Source organism: Trichosurus vulpecula, chromosome 8 (assembly GCF_011100635.1).
Source record: "Trichosurus vulpecula isolate mTriVul1 chromosome 8, mTriVul1.pri, whole genome shotgun sequence".
Lineage (NCBI taxonomy): Eukaryota > Metazoa > Chordata > Mammalia > Diprotodontia > Phalangeridae > Trichosurus > Trichosurus vulpecula.
This window is the reverse complement of record NC_050580.1, coordinates 124,164,672-124,186,891: the sequence shown is the minus strand read 5'-3', so window position 1 is coordinate 124,186,891 and position 22,220 is coordinate 124,164,672. Positions and strand designations below refer to the sequence as shown.

Genomic DNA, 22,220 nt, shown 5'->3' with positions numbered 1-22,220 from the left:
AGCCTAACAGGCCTCGTGCTGCATTTCTGATATAAATTCAGTATAAATGGAATCGTTATTTCTAGCACCTCACATCTCATTTCAATTTGAGGATTACGTGCCAGATACCCTTTGCTTCTAAGCTAGGAAATACACCAACTACAGTTCCATCCTCCATTCCAGTCATGTAAATCAAGTGCTCACTCTTGTCACTGACATTGAAAAATGCACCCTTTTAAAATAGTGACATAATGGAAAATGCCAGATAAATTATTCCCAAGAATATTTTCCTTATTTAAAAAGCTTCATAAAACACATTTCCTGGCCTGTCATCATTATCATCAACTAATATATTTATTGAGTGCATGCCGTATGCTAGGTATCACACGGTACATTCAGTAGACATGATACACTATTCTATCAAGGCACTTATTCTTCAACACTCTATTAACCTGTAACTTCATCAGTGTAGGCATCTCTTCAAGTAATACAGATTGTACCTTCTTCTAGGCCTTAGTGTTTAAGAGCTACCGTAATTCAAAATGTCATCATCCTATGACCAGACTGGTGATGGACCTCTCCAAACATAGCTGGCCTGGTCTTTGGACTTTGTAGGTGCAGTCTATCACTGAGCCCATACTCAAAGCCTTTCCTACTTAGTTAAGTCCTATGAGAGTTTGAAATCCATTAGAATATAGCCTTCAAGAATCCATACCACATTGAGGTATCAGAGTAGAACTTTAGTGGAGACAAAAAGTTTATCAAAGGAATATATAATCTAATTCAACAAACATTTTTATTAAGCACCTTCCATGTGCAAGGCACCTTGCTAATTACTAGGGATACAAAGATAAGATGTAGCCCCAGTCCTTAAGGAACTTACAACCAAAATATTTATATAAATAACCACAATACAAGTATAAGTGCCTTGCTGTACTAAACCTTTAATAAATACTTGTTGAGTTGAATGGAGATGGTAGACTCAAATACTTTGAGAAACTTGAGGAGTCAGCGATGTCTACTGAGAAAGGATAAGGATGACTTCAGGGAAGTGTCAGTACCTGAAGTGGGCCTTGAAAGAAGGAAGGAGGGTATTTCAGGGTGTGAGATTTTTGGATGAATTGGGGAGAAGGGTGGGTATGAGAGGGAGAGTGCTGACAGTCTATTCCAGGCGTGGGTGGGTGAGAGGGGGTATGCCTATTGAGTATAGGCATGGAGGTGGCAAAAGGCAGGAAAGGAATGGGGGAGGATAAATAGCCTTGTTTATCTGGAAAATAGAGTGTATAGTGTTTTCCCCAAGAGAATACTAGCCCTTTGGAGCTAAGATAGTTTAATTTTTGTCTTTGTATCCCTCGTGCCTGATGCATAGTAGTCACTTACTCAATGATTGTTAAATGTATTAATGAAGGGGAAGAGTATGAGATAAGCCTATAATCTGCTCCATTGAAGTCATGTGATAGAGGGCCTTGAATGACAGAAATATTGTTTTTGTTCAATAGGAAATGGGAAACCAAGGAACATTGTTGATTGGAGGGAGAGGAGCTCAGGAAGGTACATTGGGGAGATTGGGTAGGTAATGATATAAAGAATGAATTGAAGAAGAGAGAGATGGGAAGGGAAAATGACCAATTTAGGAGTCTATTAAAATAGTCTAGGCAAGAGATGATAAGGACCTGGATTAAGGTGGTTATAAGAAGAATGAAAAGCAGAAGACAGATTTGAGAGATATTACAGAGACAGATTTGGCAACATATTGGTTGAAAGTTGTGGGGTTGAGAGAAAGGAAAAATTGAAAGATAATTGAGGTTTTTAGCTTGAGTACCTGGGAAGGATAGTGGTGGTACCATCAATAGAAACAGGAAATTTAGGGACAGATTTTAAGAAGATGTTGTTTTTTAGACAGGTTGAATTTAAGGTATGTAAGGGACAGCCAAGTGGAGCTATCCAATAAGAGTTTGATATGTTGGTGTTTTGGGGAAAGGTTAGATCTGGAGCTACAGATTCAGTAGTCATCCACATAGAGTCGTTAAGGCTATGGGAATAAGTATGATCGCTCACACTCCGAATTCAGGGAGAAAGTATTTAGAGAAAAGAGAAGAGGGCCAAGGTGGGGAGAGGGGTAGCTGAGGGGAGAGAGAAAGAGTAGTCAGAGTGGTCAGAGGCAAATTATGAAAATAGAGTGCCACAGAATTTCCAGACAGATGTCATGCAAAAAATTCAAGTTAGTGTAAACTCAGTTCTTCCTGACTCCAGGCCTAGAGCTCTGTCCACTGTGACACCTACTTTGGAACAGTAGCTGTGGAAAAATGGAGGGAGAGGCAATAAGAAAGAATAAAAGAATTACTTTGGGGTAGTGAGGGCCTAGTGACTTTTAATAAAATAAATTTCTATGGATAATACTTTAAAAACTATCATTTATAGAGATATGATCCTATTTACCAAATATTATTAGACCATACATAGCCCAAGCTTGTGCTGAGTTCCATGTCACCATTGTCACTATTTGTACACATTTGTGACTAAAATATAATTTTTTTCTCTTTATTAAGCACCTGTTATGAACAACATACTATGCTAAGTGCAGGAATGGCAGTAGGGTTGAGAAGAATGTAGCCTAAAAATCAGCAAATTCGAAATTGCTAATTTATTGACTTAATTGCACATACTTGCTTGTATGTTGTCTCTCCCATTAGACTATGAGCTCCTTGAGAAGAGGAGCTGTCTTGCCTTTCTTTGTATCCTCAGTACTTAGTACATTGTCCAGCTAGCACATAGTAAGTGTTTAATATTTGTTAACTGACTGGTCTAACTAGTAATAGCAAAGGATAAAAAATGCTAAAATGATTTTTTAAATGACTTTGACCTGGTAGTTTGTTTTTAACCTTACCCCCTACTCACCTCCCGGAAAGCCATTTTGATGAGCCAGAAAATTTTGCCTTAAACTAATTGTTCTGGTCTCTTTTGCTCAAACTGATTATGAAAATACTGAAATATTTAAGGAAGCATTTTCCTTTTTTTCTTGAATCTTAGAAGAATCAACTGATGACACAATTTATATTCTACCAAATCCTTGTTTAATTTCTAGGTTAACCCAGAACCAATATATTACAGACCAAAGGCATGTATTGAAATATATAGTCTTTAGGGTAAACAAGAGGTGCCATTTATCATTTTATTAATCAGATAGTCTGTTCTTTTAAGGCCGTCCTGGTTAGAACATTGTTGGCATCATCTCTGTGACTCTACTAGTGACTCACTGTGATGTTACTAAAATCATACATGCTCTAGTTGATTCATTCCTCGATTAAGTATGCTCTGTATTTTTATACAGTAGTTTTAAGGATTAATAAACTATTTGGGTTTTCTTACCTTAGACATGATAATCCAACTTTTGAGCTATAAATCTGCAAATGGGGAAGGGGGGACTAAATGATCTTAAAGGTTCCTTTCAGCTTTTAACATTCTATGGCTTTATGAAGTAAATAAAAGGGAAAATTATTTGTACAGATGTTCATAGAAATGCTGTTTTTAAAAGCAAAAAAAGGGCCTCGAATATTCCTTGTCTCCCACAATGAGGGAACAGCTTAACAATTTGTGATATGTTAACATCATTATAATCATAATAATAGTACTGGTAGTAGAAATAATTGTTTTAAAGTCTGTAAAGTGCTTTATAGATATCAAGTTTTTCCTCACAACAACCCTGAGAGGTAAAATATTATTATCCCCATTTCACAGACATGGAAACTGAGCCAGAGGTTGTGACTTGCCCAGGTCACTCAGCTGGGAAGTATCTAAGGCCCGATTGGAACTCAGGTCTTCCCGACTCCGGGCTATCTATCCACTGAGCCACCTACCTATTAACATAATAGAATACTAGATAACTATTTAAAAATGGAAAATAAGTTGAATATGTAGATACATGAAATCATATATACAAAATGGCTGGATTCTGCCTTTTCACTTAATACTATTTCGTATATATGATTTCATGTATCTATTGATCTCCAACCTGTAGATTATTTTCACAATTTTCAAACTGGGCAGTAAATACACACTGTGTTATTTAACAAGGCTTGAACTAAGTTAAAAGGCCTGGAATTAAATGCTGGCTCCCAAATTTACTAGCTATATGGTCATGGGCAAGTCATTTAGTTGATCTGTAAAACGGAGGTGATAATACTTGTACCGATATCCCACATGCGTATTATAAGGAAAGCACTTTGAGACCCTTCAAGTATTCTGTCAATAGAGGTGGTTATCATTCACCAGTGGAAGTTTTAGAAGGACATGTGAGGTCATAGGCTTAGACGAGTATTCAGGGATGTCCACTGGTGTCCACAGTAAGATCACAGTGTTTTGTGGGTGGTGGTGGTTCACTTTGATGCCTGTTAAATCACATACAGCTGAGGTAGAAGATGTTCTTTAAACACATGACTCAACAGGTATTTATTAAGCACCCAGAGGGTTCATAGCATTTCTATGAACATCTGTACAAATAATTTTCCCTTTTATTTACTTCATAAAGCTATAGAATGTTAAAAGCTGGAAGGGACCTTGAAGATCATTTAGTGCCCCCTTCCCTATTTGCAGATTTATAGTCTCAGAAGTTTTATTGATATTATTTTATTTTTACATCACCTTCATTTCCAAATACATCCTTTTTTCTTCCCCCGGAGAGACCTCCTTTATAGCAAAGAATAAAAAAGAAAAAAAATCAGTTTAACAACCTGTCAATTGAGTTTGGAAATATACGCAGTTTCCCACACCCATACCCCCGCCACCGCTACAGAAAAGGGGGAAATGCATTATAAAAAAGTCTTTTGCTTCTTAAAAAAATGAATTCATATTGTTCCTCGTATATGTAACATTTGCCTATTGTAGATAGAACACTGTTAGGTACTCAAAAATACACAAAACAATAGGGGACAGAATCCTTGCTGTCCAGGAGCATGCCTTTTACCTTTATTCTGTCATTCCCTAGTTTACTAGTATAATCATTGACCTGCTGCTATCCCAGTCAACTCATGTGATATTGTACTTATCAGTTTACAGCTCTGTGTTGACTTAAAAAGTCTCATTTCCTCCATCAATCAGGAGAGTGTTCTAGAGAAAATAATTGTTCAGTTGCAGTTGAAAGGGAGGATGTGGTTTGGGCACAAGGTAAGAGTACCACTCACGGTACAGTCAGAGTGAGCCAGGAGAAGAGCAATCATAGTTGGACTTGGGAATGTACAACAAGGCAGGCAGTAGAGTGGGCACACCTAGTGTAGAACTCTGAAGGCTGTGCTTAATATTGGGAGATAAGGATAGACAGATGGGGAACCAGAGTATTCTAAGAAGGGAAGTGATTTGGAATAAAAAGAAATTAAGTCTTTCCCATCCAACTGTTTTTATAAACAATTGGCATTCTGTTCATAGATTTGGGTGTGGTTTCTAATCTCTGTCCCTTAGTGCCTTCTGCAACCCAACAGTATGCTTCTGCCTTCCTACAATGGTTCCTGAAACAAATTCACTTATTTCTGATTCAAACCCAAGCCGGTATTTCTGAAACAGATTAAAATGGTGGAAAGGTTCTGAATAATCTCAGTGTTAGAGCCTTTCGGTGGAATAAAGTGAATCTACTGGGTGTAATTCCTTATTTAGAAAGGAAGGGAAAGGGAAGTAAGCATTTATCTGGCTCTTATGATACATCAGGCACTGTGCTAAGTGCTTTTACAAATATTATCTCATTTGATCCTCATAACAACTGTGGGAGGTAGGTGCTGTTATTATCCCCATTTTACAGTTGAGGAACCTAAAAGAAACAGAGGTTAAAGGACTTACCCAGGACCACACAGCTAGTGTCTGAGGCTAGATTTGAACTCAAGTCTTTCTGATTGGAGGCCCACTGAGCCACCAGCAGAAATAACAGTATGTGTGATAAGACTTTGAAACTTCCCCGGATGTTAGAACTCTTCCATTGTTATTCACAAAGATGTCAGCACTTCAAAGAACTCTCTGGTTTGCAGGTTATGGGCATTCTTTGACCCAAATTACAGTCTGACTTAGCATATGGTGGTGAACTACTGTAACTGAAAAATAAAATAAAATCACCCTTGGTGATCAGCCTTCTCCAGGACTTAGATGGGCTGAGCTTCAAACAACAGACATTTGCCCATCACCCAGCCTATACCTGAAGCTTTTTAGCTTGGTGTAGAGGTCTGCTAGAGTTCACACTCCACTCTAGCATAGCCTCCCAGACCCCAGGATCATCTTTGGGCCATGATAAGGTATCAGAGAAGGATTAGAGTCATTACCATATAGTGTTAGAAATAATTCATAATAGACCCTTTCTACTCTAAGCTTAATATGATGCCCTAATGATAAGGAAAATTTTAAGTAGTTTGCACGGTGATTTCTTAGGATCATTCTCTTTTCTTAGTTTCAACAAGTATTCACTGAATATCTACTAGGTGGCTAGTAATATAATTTAAATTTCTTTAAAGGAGTATTGCCATAGCAATATGAGGGCCTAATCACAAAGGCACTGACCTACATAACTATCAGGGTATATATAAAGGTATAGAATTTGAATTACTTTTAAAGCAATCTTGAGATCTGTGTATGTCACTATAAAATGTCTGCCCCTATAAAGGATAGTGGCAAGCTATGGAAGAGGAGAATTTAATAATTTTAGGATCTTGAAGAGGATATACAGCTGATAGGGAAAGCAGTTTTCTTTAAAATGAGCTAAACATCTAAGTCTCATGTTTTAAAAAAGATTATATTCTTCTGCTTGGATGTCATCAGGGTGCTCTGTATAATGTAAAATTGGCAAGTGATGATGCATGTCTGTCTCTGAGATCATGGGTTGGGCTCTGAGTGACAAAATAAATGCTTCCCATCTTCTCAGCCTTTCATCAGCCCCACATGTGAAGGCACCCTTATGAGATAAAACTAATATTTTAAGTGTATTGACTAAACAGGATATACCATATACTGGTTCCAAAGTGACCTGCAGGAATTTAAATAATAAGTGATATCCTGGGACCTTGATATAATATGTTTCTATCTTCCACTGCTCCTCAGCTTGAACTCTTCTTTTTCATCAAGCCATTCTTTTCCCTGTGTCCTGAGTATATCTTGCTCATTCCAGCTGCATGACTTGGTTTAGCTGCCCTCCTTCCTAGAATCCCATCGTTTTTCCCTTATCTCAAGACCCTTTCCCCATCTAAATCTTACTAAGCCATCAAAGATCAACTCAAGCCTTATCTCCATGACTCCTTCCCAAGCCACTCACTTGAATTTCTCCAATTAGTATATTCTTATACTATAACATTTAATACTTAATTATTTGCTCTTAAGTTTTCTTTATTTTTCTTTATATTTCTTTATTTTCATTGTGTTGAACCTCTTTATTCAAATTATAAAGTTCCTGTGGAAAAGCTCAGTCTTAACTTTTTTTTTGTTTCTTCATGTTACCCCAACTCCTCTCTTCCCTACCTCCCCCACTACACACCAAAACATCAGAAATCTAGAAGAGTCTGGCATGGAGTAGTAGACATTCAGTATGTATCTGTCGTTTGATTGAGAAGTGGTGGTACACATGTGAGTAATAGAATGGCTTCTAGCTTATAAGTTCCTTGAAGATAGTGACCATGTTTATTTTATTATATACCTCCCCCCCCGCCAATTCAATGCGTTGTTCATTAGGCACTTAATAATAATGTTTAATGAATTAATAGCTTGCTAGCCAGATATTTTGTCATTGTCCAAATAAGCACAACTTAAAACAAAACAACTAATTTGAAAATTTTTAGAAATCCTAGTCAAGGCAAGGGTTATTGGGAACACTAAACGTTTCTTCCTTATTATATTCTTTGAGAAGCTTTTTGGCTTCCTCTTTCTACTCACTGATTTTACTACGTGTGAGGGTAGAGGAGTGGTGGTTGTGCCTCATGACTGCAAGGCGGCGGTGGAAGAGAGAAAGTTGAGGGAAGAAAAAGGAGGCAGGGAAGAAGAATGAAGGAGTTATGCTATAAACCAAGAAATGAATGAAAATGAGGAGGCAATATTCCCATTCAATTTTAATGTTATCAGATAATATCTATGAATATAGTGTTATATTCTTAATCAATTATTATTATACCAATTTTAATCACTCAATCGACCAATCAACCAATATTATATTATCCCAACATTATTCATCATGCCAATATTATTATTGAGTTATAGTATTTTCAGTTGTGCAGATGATGATTCCTGTACTGGTACTTTGAGCATTTGTTTTTGATTTTTATATAGTTTTGACTCTTTGACTTGAAAAGATTGGCTAACCCTGTGCTAGTGAATGAAATATGCACATATACTGTTTTTTGTTGGTGTTATTGTTCAGTCATGTCTGACTCTTCGTGACCCCACGGACCATACCGTGCATGAGGTTTTCTACTGGGGTGGTTTGCCATTTCCTTCTTCAGTGGATTAAGGCAAACAGAGGTTAAGTGACTTGCCCAGGGTCTCAAAGCTAGTAAGTATCTGGGGTCACATTTGAACTTAGGTCTTCCTGACTCCGGGGGCAGCTCTCTTATCTGTTGAGCCACCCAGATGCCTCCAGGCATACTTTATTTTATGTAATAGATGCCTGCTAAAGTTGGGTAAAGCACTTTGGCAAATTGAAACATGTTCTCTACATTATATTGTCTTAATTTTTGATAGATTGATCTTCAGAAAGCAATGATTTCTAAGACTAGCCGTGAGTCCTGCTTCTGTCCCTCTTAAATCTCCAATTCCTGTCCTCTAACTTCCATACACCTTTGATAATTATTGATCTGTAAATAGATGCCATGCAAGTTCAACTAAAAGAAGAAGCCTTCTGTAATACAAATAATCACCCCCTAATGTATTTGTTTTATGTTGCACCACACCTGTCTTTAGGCTGCTTTATTATCTAGTACTGCCTCTTTATAGAGCACCTGTGGCATGTTGTTCAGAAGGAAGAGCTGCTTCTTGCTCAGAGAGCACATAGTTTAGACACAGAGCGTGAACAGAAGTGTGCCCATGGGAGAAGTGGGTAGCAGCAGGTTGGAGTTACCTTTGAGTTTTAATGAAGGGCTAGAAAACTTGCTGAGACAAGTGAGTTTTCTGTAGAAGGGAATGGGTGACATAATAGTATAAACTTTGTATTGGAATTATGGGGAAAATGAGAAAACCGTGGTTTTATACATGTAGAATTTTTTTCTCTTTGCTTTGGAAGAACAGCTTCTTTGGCAGTAACCCCCAAACAAATGGCCTGTATTGCTTCTGTATTACAGTTGTAGATGCTTTTGAATCATTGTCCTACACCAAGCCCTACTCTTTGGCACATGTGAAAGAGATGTACTGAAGCATTTTTATAGGGTTGACAAATTTATGAGGAATTTGACAGAGGCCACATTCAGGATCTTTTTTTTTTTTTCACAGAATCAGAGGTGGAAGGAATACTAAGGTAATTTAGTCCAATATGAACTTAAACAAGGACTCTTTCTATGAATGAATGAGTGAAAACCATTATGTGCTTACTAATATGCCAGGCACTGAACTAAGCAATGGTGATACAAATAGAAGAGAAAACTAGACAGTCCCTGTCCTCAAGGAGAGACATATAAGAGAGCAGTAGCTAGGGAAGGTTGTTTTGATCTGGGAAGTCAGAGGAATGATGAGTGGAGCCATTGTGGAATCAGGTGTCATGCCCTTTCCCTCCAAGTCCTAGCTCACAATGGTCATTCAGCCTCTGCTTAAAGACTTCAGTGAGGAGAGGAAGCCGGCCTCTCCCTAAACAGTCCATTCCACTTGTGGATAGCAAGTGGGATTTGGCAAGAACTTGGATTGACTGAGTACCAACACATTACTATGTCTAGGGGAAAAACCCCAAGTGAATCACCATCATAAAATGTGCACTATCAACTTCACATCTACAAAAATAGTGACTGTCCCAGATGCTAACAATTCTTATAACAAACTTTTACTCTGGGGCTTTGGGGAGGATATGATTTAATCTACAATGCATCCAAGTCTGTTTAGCAACAAATAATGCAGTAATGGGGTTCTATCTCCTCTACTGCTTTTATTTTCCTTTTTAGATGTCTAACTCTCTGGTTGGAAAACTAAAACATAAATACAAGTGTACACCTAAATTTAGTGCACATTTCCAAGATTGCCTCTTAGTTCTTTTCTCAGACTTTCTATCCCTTCATTACCAAAGCTGTTGACTTCTGCACCCTTAAATAGAATATCTCCATAAAAATTTAGGTAGTTGGTAATAAATGCTGAGGGACTAAATTCCTTAGTCTTAAGTTCCCTGAGGGTAGCATTTTGTTTTTGTATCACCAATGCCTAACACATTGCTTGACACTCAGTAGAGCTTAATAGGTGCTTGTTGATTGATTACCAGATCATAGATTTAGAGGCCATTGAGTAGACACCTTCAATTTATAAATGAAGAAACTGAGACCCAGGATCACCTAGATACTAAGTGACAAAGAAAGGAATTGAACCCTGCTAACTCAAAAGACCGTGTTCTTTATCCATTATTCCATGCTGCCAAAGGGTTAAGCCAAATTATTTTGAGTGATTGTTTCTCTCATTTCAGAGATTGTTCTGTGTTCCAGAGTTTGATTCAGTCAACACGATAGCATCCTAAAGCAGGAGCATCTGTAGTACCTCATTTCACTAGGAGTCCCATTCAGTTGGTTCTCTACACAAGAAAGCCTCCATGATGGTGCAAACACTTTTGGCTAGCATATTTATAGCTTTGTTTTATTCCTTTCTTGTATTAATCATCAGAGTTTTTAGATATTTATTAAACTTTAAAATTTTGACATGCATAGGAAGTACTTTGTTGTAGAGAGCCTTTAAGACAGTATTTTGTTTTACAGAGTCCATTTTTAATAGGCTCATTGGATTGTAGATTTTAGAGCTAGAAAGGACTTTGGAGTTATCCGGTCCAACCTTCTCATTTTCAGAAAAGGAACTGAGGTCAGGAATAAAAAGTTAACAAATAATAAAGCCCAATGGGATCTTCTGTTGGCACTTTCCCATCAATTCTAAAGTGGTGGTCTGCTGTAGAATATCATTAGCGAAAACCTTCCCCCTTCCTTTCTTAAACTAAAGCACGCCTTTGAAATTTGTATAGATGATTCTCATAATGATTTTGTAAAAGATGAGAAAGTAGGGGATATTTACAGGTTGATAGTTACTGCTACTCATCTTTTTTTGGAAATAGGATCATAGGAGTATAGATTGGAGATAGGAAGGAATTTTAGAGGTCATCTGGTCTAAACTATTCAATTTAGATGCAGAAAATGAAACTCAGAGAGGGTCAGTAATTTGTCCAAGGCCTAATGTTTCCATCCTCTCTAGCAGAGAGAGAAGGATCCTGTGCCAGTGAACTGTTGAGTTCCTATCATGCTGTGACTTACTCTTTTCTTTATCCTAATCCCTGCACCCCAACCACTCCCCGCGCCCACACACTGCCAGGGAACACAACATTCAGTATTTTTGAGGTACCAATTGGTGTGTTTTATTACTGACCCCTCAGCCTCCCTAGTATTTGGGAATATTTCCTTCCTTGAAGAGGAAGGTGCTGAGATTCAATTCTGAATTATCCTGTGGTCCCCTGCACAAAATGTGATCTATATATTAAAATCTCTAACTATTGATATCTCTAAATATTGAAAAATACTCAATATATTATTCAATTACAATATAACCTTGATCAAAGAATTTTATAAGCCTTATTTTTGTAGAAAGGATTGTTCCCATTTGCAGTGGGAGAGCAAGGAACAAGGAAGAGAAGGGAGTCCATGAGCTAAGTCCAAAGTCAGCTCATTGGCAGAGATAAGTTTCCTGTATGGGTGGGGGTAATTACCTTTTGCGACTGGTAGCAAATGAAGTTCAGATAGAAATAGAATGGGAAACTCAACTCCTTTGGCATGTCATTAAAACAACCCACACAGCCCCTTCAGCTCGGAGTCCTTGGAACTAGAAGTTACAGGGCCAGGTGGGCAGCTGTCAGCCATCTTTACTTACCAGTTGGGGAACATACCAGCTATGGCCCTTCTGTAATTCCCCTAAAAGGCAGCATAGTAATGGTTGCTACTTATGTGCCTTCCCTCTTTTAATTACTTCCTATTTATCTTGTATGTATTGAGTTTGTACAGGTTGTCTCCCTCATTCGATAAGAAGCTCCTTGAGGGCAGAAACTCTTTTGCCTATTTTTGTACCCCCAACCTTTAGTACAATACCTGGCACCTAATAGGTACCTAATAAATACTTATTAATTGAAATGATGATGTGTTGAAAATTCAGGAAGGTAATGATAAGTATTCATTGGAAACCTAAGAGATTTTGTTTGTAGATGAACAATGATCATATGCAAATTTCTTCATCCAGAGGTACACTCTATCATAAATTATTTTGACTGTATTTACTAGCCTTCTTAACTAAAATGAACTATTGTTGGCCTTCTTGTATTAGTGTTAGGTATTAAGTATTCAGCACAATTGAACCCTGATTCATCTCACAGTGGTGCAGTGAAAAAAGAACAACATTTGGAATCTAGAGTACCAAGGTTCAAATCCTGACTCTGCCACTCTTGGAGTCTGTGTGATCTTAGGCAAATCTGTTTTCTCTTCTGTAAAATGAAGGGGTTGGCTTACAGAATCTCTAAGGTGTTTTCCATCCCTGAATATATGATCCTATAATGTCCAAACCTGCTGTTTTATAAAATACTTTTCAAAAAATTCAGTGGTCTCTTATTTTTTTAAGGTTATTTCTTAAAATGGTTGCATATAAACTTGCTTTCCATACCTGCTCATTCAGTTGTTGTTGTTTTAGGATAATGGAAGCAGGATAGTTGTAGTGGAACAGAGTGCTGCATTTGTAATCAGTGGGCCTGGGTTCAAATGCTTTCTGGGTGATCTCGGCCAAGTTACTTTACCATTCTGGGCCTCAGTTTCCTCATCTATAAAATGAAAGTTAAACTGCAAGACCTCTAGGTCTCTTCTAGCCCTAAATTTATTATGATCTTCTAATCTTAGGGCAGCACTAAGCCAAAGACATATCTTTGGCAAATTTAAAAATACCATATGGTTTAGTCTTGTAAGAGAACCCACTGTTAACTATTGAAACAATAAAATAACCAAAATATTCTAAAGTGAAAAAATACAGTAGGCTATCCATTCATCCTTTCGTAGTCTGAAAAGACTCAGTACCAGAGCAAACTCAAGGAAGAGGGTATTTTTGTTGGTTAAATTTGTCAGGTAGTCTTATCTGCTTGTAGATCTACCTAGTTACTTGTTACTTTTGTGGACAGACTTTGAATTCCAGGAGGGTAGCCAGATTATCACTGATTACATGTTATCAATTGAAACCAGTTTGTTCTCATTAAAATACTTGGGTTTTTTAATTATATGGTTTTATTGGGGAAAATTGCATTGATCTTTGTATTCCATTAATTCTGTGTTTTAAGAAGCGAAGGCATGATTTAATTTAAAAAAGAAAAAAAAAAGCACTGAACCAGGAGTTGGGTTCAGGTCCTTCTCTGCTAGTAACTTGTAACTGAACTTGAATAAATCACTGAATTGCCCTGGACCTCACTTTCCTTACTTTTAAAATGAGGGGATTAGAAGTGTCAAATTCTCAGCCTACCAGGCTGAACTAGATTAAAATGTAGTTAAGAAATGTTTAATAAAAATATAACATAGATGATGTTAATTTGTGGTCTTCTAAGTCAGCATACTGGTGGCAGGGATGGCTTTCTATTTGAATTTGACACCATTAGACTAGATGATCTTTAAAGTTCTTTCTGTCTCTTAAGTCTGTGATTATGTTTACTTATGACAGTAATATTTCAGTTAAACACTTGCAGAGTGGGATGTCATAGGTATTTTGATTTTCGAGTTAAATAGTTTATAAACTCCTTTTGTAACATAGCAAAGGACCTCTGTTGAGGAAAATTTGCAGAGACTTGATGTCAGGAAAAACTTTCTAACAATTAGAGTTGTCCAAATGGGCTGCCTCAACATGGGTAAAGTCCCCTTCCTCAGAGGTCTTCAAGCAAAACTGGAGAAGCACCTGTCAACTATGTCATAGGAGAGATTCCTTTTGAATATGGGTTGGACCAGATAGCCACAGAGGTCCCTTCTTTTTGTTAAATTCTTTGATTCTGGAGGCTCCTAAGTGTGTTTTCCAGCTTTAATATACTGATAAAAAGTGAAGATTACGCGTTGAAAATCTTGTCCTGCCTCAGTGTCATCATTATACTTTAGATAGTGAATCTAGTGAATACTTTATATACTAAATCTGTATTAACCTCAAGACAAACCCAGGAGGTTTCTTTGTAGAATAAATCTCTGATATAAGGTGATTTTTAAAAAAAAATTCCTTTTCATCTCAAAAATTAAGTATGTGTTAATAAATTCCAGCTAACTAGAAATTCTGGCTAACTGAGATTTTACTGAATTTCTATATTCTATAAGTACGTTATAGTACATTAAATAAGATGTTTTGATCTTTCATCTTTCAGTAATCATTGGCTTTAAAACTTCAGAAACTGCCTTAGGGGAACCACCCAGGTTGTTTTCTGCCTGAGAAATGAATGGTTTCTCTGTGTAAGAGAATAAATTTGTTTTCAGAATGTTCTGGAAAGTTTTAAATTTTCCCTGTCATCGTTTAGAAAGTACTTTAATTTTTCCACAGGGTTGTTTATCCATCTGAAAAAAAAAAAGTCCATTTCTTCTTTTACTTTATTACTAAGTATATATTAAAAAGTCTTCAATTTTATATATGTATATATAACATATATACAATATATTTGTACATATACACATATACACCATATATATACACACACATGTATACATAAATTTTTTGACTAGTGACTCAGTTCATCAAGATAGTAATTTTTTTGGTTCAGACCCTTAACTCAGTTCCCCTAATTCAGCAACTTCTCTTCCTTATCTATATCCTTGTTGCTGTCCTCTATTAGCTGTAGGTCATTCCCCTTCCTTTTTCAAAGAGTTGGTGCCTGGCTCACATTCTTCCTTTCTATTTCAACCTCTTTCTCAATATTTGAGGGGTTCAGTGTACATGTAGGTGTCTCTTCAAACATCCTGACCCTGGCCACATGCCATTGATCTCACCATTATCCATAACCATACTACCCCCAGAATCCCAAACTTTAAAATTATTTTCTGATCATAGGCTTCTGTCCTTCCATCTCTCCCTGTGTTTGATTCCTCTTAAAACTATTTTTCATCCTTGCCCCAACTTCTTGTCAATCCACTGCTTTCCCAGACCATCACCACTGTTCTTGCCTGACTTTCTTCCCTTCACAATTGTGACCCTGTCATTACCTGTTTCAGTTATACATTGTCCTCTTTCCTTGAATCCCTTGCCTTCTTTTTCTGTCACCATTCATGCCACACCAAACCCTAACCCTAGTTTACCCCTAACCATTTGTCATCTCCACTCCTACTTGTGTCCTGTGGAATGCCACTGGAGGAAGTCATATAACCGTGCTCACTGGGTCCACTGAAAATTTGTTACCTAATCTCGAACTATGCCCTCATTGCTGCACAACAGGATCACATTCCCAACAGCAGCTGTTCCAGACTTTGTCTGCTCTCAAGTTTCTTATACCACTCTTTCCTCCACCCTTTCTGGAGAGCGTCTTACCTCTTATTTTGCTGAGAAAATATAAGCCATCTATCATGAGCTTCTTTTTCTGCTCATCTCCTATCTCAGAACTCTTCATCATCATACCGTTCTCTCTTCTTTTGCTCCAGTCTTTAATGAAGAAGTGGTCTTTCTCCTTGTCAAAGCCAACTCTTATCCACTTATTCCCTTGATCTCATCGCTTCCCATCTCTTCCAAGAGCTTTCCCTTCAATCACCTTCTCTCTCCATCATTCTTTTTTACTGTTTCCTTCTCTCTTGCCTCTAAATAGGCTCAGATCTCAGCTATCCTTAAAACAATAAAAAACAAAACCCTTCCCTAGATATTGCCATCCTCTCAAACTATTAACCTTTATCTCTCTTTTCTTTCACAACCATATTCCTTAAAAAAAAAGCTATCTTCCCTCACTCCTTGCTCTTCTTCTGCTTACTTCTCTCTAGCTCTTGTATTCCAGCTTCCTATCTTACCGTTTCACAGCAACAATAATAGAAACTATTCTCCTTAAGGTTACTAAGTACTTAACTGCTTGCTAAATCAGATGTCCTTTTGTCTCTTGTCATCCTTTTTGACTTCCCTACAGCTTTTGACAGTGTTAATCACCTTCTGAATACTTTCTTCTCTATCGTAAGGTACTTTTCTCTCTTGATTCTCCTCCTACCTTTCTGACCATTTCTCCTCATTCTCTGTTGCTGAATTATCATCCATGTCTATCCTACTTGGGCATTCCTCCTTCTTCTCCTACTGGAGCTCTGGGGCCCCAGGCTCTAATAGACAAACTTTCACCTTATATTTCTGGAATCGGGCCATCATAGCACTTTCTTTCTAACTCCAAACCATATGTACTCAACTGCCCTCATCTCTTTACCCCACTTTCCAGCCCTATCTTCCAATATCTGTCTTACCCATTACAATGTAAGCTACTTGAGAACAGGAACTGTCTGACTTGCTTCTGTTTGCGTCACCAGCACTTAACATAAGGCCTGTCACATAGTAAGGACTTAATAAATGTTTCTTCAATCATTCCTCCATCCATCCATCCATCCATCCATCCATCCATCCATCCATCCATCCACTCATTCATCCATTCATTCTAGTTCTGCTTCTAATCACCAATGTCTCCCAAGGCTTTGTCCCCAACCCTCTTCTCTTTTCCCCCATACCCTCTAATCACTAAGTGAAAAACCTATTCTGATGGGTTCCATTGTCATCTTTATACAAATATCCAGCTATAATCCTTCTCATGAGCTCTGGTCTTTCTGGCCATCTGCCTCCTGGACATCTCCATCTGTGTCCTGAGGTATCTCAAACTCAACTTGTCTAAAATGGAATGGAACTCATTTCCTTTATCACTAAATCTGCCCCTCTTTCAAACTTCCCTATTCCCATGGAAGACTCAGAAACTCATTGTTTCTGAGAATAACCACAGAATTGTTCTTAACTCTTCCTTCTCTTTCACTTTCCATATCCATATCTGTCTTGTTGATTCTACCTCCAAGACATGCCTCCCATATTCCCCATTCTCTTTACATTCAGAGCTATCACCATAGTTTGGGCACTCATCACTTGTCATCTAAACTCTGAAATAATCTCATTAGTCTCCCTGTCTTTAATCCCTTCTCTAATCTATCCTCTACATAAGCACCCAAATAATCTTCTTAAAGTCTAAGTTAGACCTTGGCACTTCCTTGTTCAAAAATCTTCAGTGACATCTTATTGCTTCTTGGAATTTAACCCTTTATCACCTGTCTCTGGCCTGCTTTGCTAAATTTATTTCATGCTATTCTCCTTTGAATACCCTACATTTCTATCAGTTTGCTTGCTGTTCCCTGAACTCAGTATTTCATCTTTAATCCTTGCATAGTCTTTCCCATGTAATGCTTTCTTTTTTTCATCCCCATCACTTCCCAATGAGTCTCTCCCCCACTAGCAATCAATAAAACTTTCTCCTACAACAAATAAGTATGATAATGCAAAACAAATCAGTGTATTGGCCATATTTTTCTTATATCATCTCTCAATTTTTGTTTCTTGTCCCATTCTTCATAGCAAATTTTTCTCTCTTGTATGCTAGCACCGTAGTCTGTATGATAGCAATGACTTCATCAGTCGAATGGCACCTAAAAGGAGAAACAGGTGAAACTCAACCTTTTCCCTCTGATCCCTTCCTTTCCAAGGCATTGCATTGTATGAACACCTTTAAGTAGCAAGTGGAAAGGCTGCAATTTCAAAACTGGGAGAAAGTAGGGTTTCTCTGGCCCCTCTTTTTCTCTAATATACTGTACTCTGCTAAACCCCTTTTCTCCTGACACCTTTCCTGTACCTTAACAAATCCAGTTTAAAACAAAGCACTGGGCTGTCAGAGGCAACTCTATAGCAGGACACTAAAGACAAAGTGGTTGTCAAGTGGGAATAGTCTACGGGGCAAGCGTGTCTTTGCCTAATAGACTTTTTCCCCCTTAAGGTTAGGATGGGGATGAAGATGAGTATATATTTTGTAGGATCAAAGAACTCTTTCAGCAGGAGTTTGGGAGATTCTGACCCAGGAGTAAGCAGGTAAATATTTAACAATCATCTCCCCCCCCTCCCCCACCAAAAAGTGTCCATGACACATTTTTAAGTTAAACCTGCATTATTAACATTTTGACATATTTTAACATTATTAACATGTTTAAAATATAGACTTAAGATTACCTTAAATCTAGAACAAAACGGTAATTCAAGTCCTGATTTGTAGCTGTTTGCTGATTTCCAAGGTCAGTGTTCACACTGGAAATTGAACAATGACTCAGCACATGCTCCAGTCACCTTGAGCCAGGACTCACTTTCCCTCAGTTCAAGTCCCTTCTTCCAAGGACATCACTGGGATCAAAACAGCATCCTAAGGTAATTCTCTCAGGAACAGCAAAGTAAGAACACCAGACTTGGCTCATTGTTGTCCTTTAGATTGTCTGGTGTAGCTTTACTGTACAATGTACAGAAACCTTCATTCCCTGGAATTAATTTTGGCTTTGTTGAAACTGGTCCTAGAAGGAAAGCCTATTAACCAAAGTATTGGTGTCATTCAGAAGCACAAATCTGTCATGGCTTATCTCTGTTTGAGGGAATTTACTGATTCAGTGTAAGGAGAGTTTAGTACAGCCTGATTGAAAGCCATGTCCTCACTTTCAAAAGGAAGGAAGGAAATCTGGTGGGATCTGTCTGTGTTTGGGTTTGGTTTTATTTTTTTTCTGAACCATTTTTTGACTTGGAAACATATGTAAAAGTGTTGAGGTATATGATGGGCTATAATGCTGATATGCAGTAAGTTGCTTATGAATCTAAGGATGGATGGAAAATTTTTCTGCCTTTATATCGAATAAATTTCAGGTCTGGGTGACACAGAATTCTCTTGGAATAGGCATATAAGTCAACTAGAGCGATTGGAAAATAATAGCATTAGGTATCGGTTGAACAGTTTGTGCCTGCGTAATAGTAAGGTTTGAGTATGTTCATTCCCTTGCTCAGAAACTTTCTCCCTATTTCCTAGAGTACAAAATACAAACTCCTTATCCCTGCATCTAAAGCTCTTCATGATCTGACTTTAATCAGCAGTGTTTCACACAATCTCCTTCTGGTCCCATTCCTCAGTCTATCCTGCACTTTCCAGCCGCTGTGCATTAGTACAGGTCATCTCCCATGCCTAGCATTCCCTTCCTCCTTTATGGGTCAGCTCTTCCATAAAACTTTCTCTGACCTCCTCTTGCCCCAAAATGAATTTGAATCTTGCCTACTCAGAGAATTTTTTTAGCAGCTCGTTTGGACCTCTTCTTTGTCCTTAATGCCATTCTACTTTTGCTATACTTATTTGGGTCTTTGGCATGGCTCTTCCTTTAAGCTATTTGAGGTCCAGGACAATAGTAATGTTTATCTTTATGTGTTCAGGGCCTGCCACAGTGCCCTCAATATAGTAGGTGTTTATCTGGAAAGATTGTGGAAATCCTTAAGTACTGAAGATCCTTAAAATTGGAAGAAAAGGATCACAGGATTTAAAGCTGGATAGGAAGAGGTAATTTAACCCATCTCTTCCCCCTCATTGCACAAATGAAGAAACTGAGGTTCAAAGGTTAAAGGAAGTCACTCATTCATTTGACAAACATTTATTGAGCTTCCCCTATAAGCAAATCATTGTGCTCGTAATTAAAAGGAAAAGGCAAGGATGTTTCTGACAACCAGATTTCATAGGCAAAGAAAGTTAATTGATAATGAATTTGAAAAGATCCAGTTAGCATTTGGTGGGTCAATCTTTGAAGTGAGAAATAGACTGGTAGGTAGTTTGCATCGTTCAACTAGTTGTATTTTGGTTAAATTTTTAGAGCTTATCATAAAAAAGTGGCATATTTGTCAACTACCGATCCAGCTTCATAAAGGGATAGATTAAGTAGAATTTCTACAGGATCTTGGCAACCAAAGAATTGATTTAATGAGTAATGAGAATAAAGACTGGCAAAAACTGAAGGCAGAAGATCTTTGCTTGTGGCTTCTGCCAGCTCCCTATAAAGATACGTACTACACTGGTTGGGTTTTTCCCCCAAGTTTGTGGAACACAGTATTTACTTATTTCTCTCAAATCAGGTATTCCTAATGCTTCTGTATTATTTGTGAACAGTAATATTATGGCTTACTTTGAATTTGAGTGTACCATTCATCAACATTATACCAGGCAAAGTAGCACACAACCCCTGTCTGCTCAAGGGGATACAGAGATATCCTATTCCATGGCTTGGCTAAGGGATGCTATCTTTACCCCCAGCAGATGTCTTTCAATTCTTGTTGTTAGCCATAGAAGTCCATTTGGGCATTTAGGTGGCATTTAGGTGCTGGCAGAACCAGTCACACCTGTATAACCAACTCAAGAAAACACCAAAAGTTTGGGATGTAGGTCCTTTGAGTGCTAATGAGGCAGCAGCATCCTTTAGCAGTGTAATCTGTTTGAACTACTACCCCTTCCTTACGAATATTATGACCCATCCCAGTTGTAAAACAGACTAGAAAACATACCCTGTTATTCATATCATTTTGCCAAATGAAAAAGGGTGATGGCTATGCTTTCCTTCAAACCCTCTCCCTGCCCCCACAACCCTTTTGCCCTTTCACTAATTTTTTTTTTATTAAAGTACCTATTATGTAGGTAATATGTGTAAGACATTGTGCTAACCTCTGGAAGATAGCACCTCAAAGAGGGAAGCTGTAGGTTGGAAAGAAGAAAAGAGCTCCAACAAATAGTTACAAAAGTACTTGACCCTCACATATATAAACAGCTTAATATTCCTCATCATCCAAGGTACAGGATTGCTCCCTTCACATCATGACTTTACGAATACCATTCTGTGGCTTCTTTTCCTTTGCAAAGCTGTCCTTGATATAATTTTTAACTTGATTTTATGTGGAACATGAGATGAACTGCTTTTGGAATGACTCTGGTTCCCCTGAGTCCAAAGTGAGAAATTGCTCAAATACTTCAGAAATGAATTTTACTTTATTCATTTGTCCTTTGCATTAGAAGATAATATCACTTATGATTATTATTTGCATACAGTGGATCTTCCATGGCTTTGAACAGTTACCGTTAGTGGCAATATCTTCTACTATGAAAGTGACTTAGAAGTCTGCAGGTATTTGAAGCATAAGGGGCTCTGAACAACAGATAAATATTAGAGACATATCTTTGTTGTTTGTATTTTTTAATTCCAATGAGAAAAGGTTCAAATTTCTTTTCTGAACCAGTATCTCATTTTTCAGGCTGATTTTAAATGCAAACATTTTTGGTTTGAAGCTATAAAAAGAAAGTAGTTAAAGACAATGTTTTAGGATGAGTCTAAATATCAGTATTCTATGTTCAAGGACGGTTGCTTTTGAGTGTTCCTGGAGTTAAGAATTAACTTCTGTTTCTTTATTGTTTTAGTCAGCTGTGTCCATAGATAGCGCCCTACTGTGTCTTGATAGGTGACGTGGAAGATATGGGAAAACAGAAGTTAAGAAACAAACGATAGGAAGGAGGGTCTCCAGCAAAATTACGTAGACAAAATATGAAAAAGTGTTATGGCCGAAGTATAGTCTAGAACGTTGGAACTTAATGGCAGAATTGTGTTTTAATGCCAGAGCAGATACAGAGATAGCAAATAAGATAGGAATTAGTAGAGCAGTACAGAGATAAGCTAAAGTTAATACTGAGGATATAAGTCCAGAAATAGCACAAATCACAGAGTTGCTTCCCCCCACCCCAAATTTCCAGTGCATGGGGCATTCTCTTTTTTTCTGCCAGTTTAAGTCACAAAATTTATTTAATTTCAAACATTCATTAGGTGCCTTCAACGTGTACAACCCTATGCTAGGCACTGGGGAGTTGTTTCACCAACATTCCTCTTAAATCCCTGTGTAGGCCCTGAATTCTACCAAGGCAAGGCCTGTCATCTACTTCTACATCACGCAAAGGACCTAGCACAGCATTGGGGCCCACAACAGAGGATTGTTACATGTAATGATTGATAATTTGTAGTATTATTGTA

The 22,220-nt window shown here is 37.7% G+C and overlaps 1 protein-coding gene across 3 annotated transcripts in view; it reads left to right on the top strand.

The window, feature by feature from the left end:
• Positions 1–22,220, top strand: part of ABHD2 (abhydrolase domain containing 2, acylglycerol lipase) — a 118,970-nt gene that overhangs the window by 8,974 nt on the left and 87,776 nt on the right. Inside the window, exon 3 of one of the 3 annotated variants that reach the window (XM_036769618.1) lies at positions 18,429–18,558. The exons of the other annotated variants lie outside the window; for them this stretch is intronic. The gene's annotated coding sequence lies outside the window, so the exon portion shown is untranslated. The remainder of the gene's footprint in view (positions 1–18,428; positions 18,559–22,220) is intronic. 3 annotated transcript variants of the gene reach the window in all.